Genomic DNA, 3,791 nt, shown 5'->3' with positions numbered 1-3,791 from the left:
GCAGGAGAGGTGGGAACGGGCAGGGACCAGCCCAGCCCAGCTGCTCCAGGGGATTCCATCTGGCCCCGGGGCTGAAGGCAGAATCCCAGACACAGCTCCTTCCCTGCCAAAAACGGCTTTAATTGGGTGAGTGAGTGCAAGGGAGAGCTTTCCACAGAGMTCTTTCATTCCTGCACACCGGTAGAGTTTCAGGGCTTTTTTTTCCTCCCAGCTTGGCGAAGGGTCCAAGTTTCCCCGTGGAAATTCCGTGCTGGGATGGTTTTCCCTGTGAGTTACCTTCTGCAGACGGCTCAGGTGCAGCCCCTCTTTAAAGAGAGGATTCTGACCCTTTCCTGACTGGGACAGGGGTGACTTTCCTACTCCAAATTTAGGAAATTTGTATCCAATTTGGAATTGTCCTTTGTGGAGAGTAAGAGACTCCAAGACAAAATTTCCAGGGAGTTATGCTCTTGAAGTTTCCATCCTCTCCCCACCCGGGTGGTTCTGAGCATCCTCTCTCCTCGCAGCRGAGATTTCAGAAGGCTCCCAMCTTYCCCTTCCCCAYTTTCCAAGCCTYCCATTCCYRWTTTCCCCACTTTCCARGCCTTCCATTCCCATTTCCCCCATTTTCCAAGCCTTCCATGCCTATTTTCRCCATTTTCCAAACCTTCTATTCCAATTTTCCCCATTTCCCAAGTCTTCCTTTCCCATTTTCCCCACTTTCCAATCCCATTTTCCCCACTTTCCTATCCTTCCATTCCTATTTTCCCTGTTTTCCAAGCCTTCCATTCCCATTTTCCCAATTTTCCAAGTCTTCCATTCCCATTTTCCCAGTTTTCCAAGCCTTTCATTCCATTTTCCAAGCCTTCCATTCCCAATTTCCCCGCTTTCCAAGCCATCCATTCCCATTTTCCTAACCTTCCATTCCCATTTTCCCAATTTTCCAAGCCTTCCATTCCCATTTTCCATGCCTTCCATTCCCATTTTCCCAATTTTCCAGGCCTTCCATTCCCGATTTCCCCACTTTCCAAGCCTTCCATTCCCATTTTCCAAGCCTTCCATTCCCATTTTCCAAACCTTCCATTCCCATTTTCCCAATTTTCCAGGCCTTCCATTCCCATTTCCCCCATTTTCCAAGCCTTCCATGCCTATTTTCGCCATTTTCCTAACCTTCTATTCCAATTTTCCCCATTTCCCAAGTCTTCCATTCCCATTTTCCCCATTTTCCAAACTTTCCTTTGCCATCTGGGAAAGAGGGCTCGTAGCCACTCTGCAGTGAAACCTTACCCCGCCTCATTTTCCATCCTGTCCAACAGAAAAATCAGCTTTAAACAACCCCAGGTCCAGCGGGTCAGGCTTTTTTAGCATCTGCACCTTCTCTCTGTAGCAGACTGTTCATAATTAAGTGATGCCTTTAATACAGACATTTACAAYAATTTAAACTTCGCCCTTGCTGGGTAATTTGTTCCTCGCAGAAGCCAATAAAAATAAAGTCCCTGTTATTTCGCCTCCCTGTCTGTGTATATAAATATATAAATGTATAAAGAAATAAATATATATGTAAAGAAAAAAAATATAAAGAAATAAAGAAATAAATATATAAATATGTAAGTATATGAGTATAATATATAAATAGATAAATATATACATATATAAATAAATTAAAATTATATAAATAGATAAATATATAAATATAGATAAATATATAAATATATAAATATAAGTATCTTAATATATAGATATAAATATATATATATAAATATATGGAATATATAAATATAAAAATATATATTAATAGATTAAAATGATATATAGAAATATAAAAATAAATATATTAATAAATATATAAATATAGAATATATAAATATAAAAATATATAAATATATAAATATATAAATATATAAATATATTTGCACACGGACGGCCAGGAGGCCGTAATAGGTTCCACATATTGTTCCATAGGTATCGTTAGGGCGGTGCAGCCAAGTGTCTCAGTTCATATGGCTCTTTATAGGTGCCTTATAATCCACATAAAATTGAGTTTATGTTTCCTTTCCATCTGCTGATTCTAAAACAAGATGAGGAAGGGTTTTCTCACTCTTTTTCTCTGTTTTTTTTCCTTTCTCCATTCCAGCCCTCGCTGCACCAAACTCAGAATTTGTGGAGGAGCCAACAATCACCCAACTGGACATCCCTTATTATCCATCTTTTGGGATGTTTTATYTCTGACTGTGATAAGCTCCAGGAAAAAGGCTGGAGCAAAAACAAATATCAAACCTCCTGCCCAGAGAGGAAAACCCTTCCCAAGTTTGCCATGGAGTCCTTTTATTTTGTTTTTAAATTCACAGAAACAGAACCTGGCAGGTAGGTGGAATTGGAGCGAGGGAAGGGACTAAAAACTGAGATTTATTTCTTCTCCAGAAAAAATACAAAAAAGAGAGAGGGGAAAAAAAGCACAGGACAGGGAGGAAAAAGGAGCCACAGCTCAAATTATTGGCTGCGCTTCCATGGCGAGTCCTAAAGGGGCTATGCGGAGAAACAAAAAAAAAAAAAATTCTCTTGGAGAAACAATCATAAAAACACGTTAAAAAGCCCAAAAATATTCCATCTCGGTGCTCTGGAGAGCGCTGGGCTGAGCGTGGGGTGTGCCCTGTGCCTYCCAGTCTGCCCAGTCCAACCCAGCCAGGGCCACCAGCACAGCAAAGCTGGGCCTGATCCTGATGGAATAGGGCCTGGAGCTTCAGCCTGACCCTTCCTGCACTCCCAGAAATCCCCTTTAATGTCCTTCCCGAGGGCTGACCCGATCTTAAATCCCACCTGCTTTCCTTATTCCACCTCTTTGAGGGGAGCCATGCCATGGGACAGGGATAGTGGGAGGTGTCCCTGACCACAGCAAGGGGGATGAGATGGGATTTACGGTCCCTTCAAACCCCAAACCAGGTGGGATTTAAGGTCTCTTCAAATCCCAAACAAGGTGGTATTTAAGGTCTCTTCAAATCCCAAACGAGGTGTAATTTAAGGTCCCGTCAAATCCCAAACCAGATCGGATTTAAGGTCCCTTCAAACCCCAAACCAGGTGGGATTTAAGGTGTCTTCAAACCCCAAACCAGGTGGGATTTAAGGTCCCTTGAAATCCCAAACCAGGTGGGATTTAAGGTCTCTTCAAATCTCAAACAAGGTGGGATTTAAGATCCCTTCAAAACCCAAACCAGGTTGGAATTAAGGTCCTTCAAACCCAGACCAGCTGAGGTTTAAGGTCCCTTCAAATCCCGAACCAGATGGGATTTAAGGTGAGATTTGTCACTGCCAAAATATGGGATCAGAGTCTGGAAACAGGCAATGGTCACTGCATGGGGACTGATGTCGCTCCCTGATCTGATTTTGGGTTTGTAAAGCCAAAATGTGGGATCAGGGTGTGTCCAGAACCCAGGAACAGGGAATAGTCACTGCTCAGGGGCAGGTGTCAGTCCCTGATGTTGATCTCAGGTTTGTCACTGCCAAAATGTGGCTGCTCTGGCTCATAAAACCTTCCAGGGGCTGGGAAGGAGGAGCAGAGCTCACCAGGTGATCATTTCCCTGGCCTGGTCAGAAGTTATGATAGAATTTATTTTCTTATTTGTGCTATTTTTTGCTCGGATCTCGGGGGGTTTCGTTAAAGGTTGAAATAGAATTTTTTAGGAAAAAAAAAAAAAAAAGAACGAAAACCACAAGACAACAGAAGTTCCACAAGTTCCTGGAACAGTTGCCCATTGATCCAGCCTGGAAAGCGCTGGGTGGCTTGGGGTGATAGGGCTGGCTTGGCAGCACAAAAC

Source organism: Malurus melanocephalus, unplaced genomic scaffold (assembly GCF_030028575.1).
Source record: "Malurus melanocephalus ecotype Western Australia unplaced genomic scaffold, MMel_1.1 scaffold_928, whole genome shotgun sequence".
Taxonomy (NCBI): domain Eukaryota; kingdom Metazoa; phylum Chordata; class Aves; order Passeriformes; family Maluridae; genus Malurus; species Malurus melanocephalus.
The sequence above is the reverse complement of the archived record's forward strand: the minus strand, read 5'-3'. Positions refer to the sequence as shown.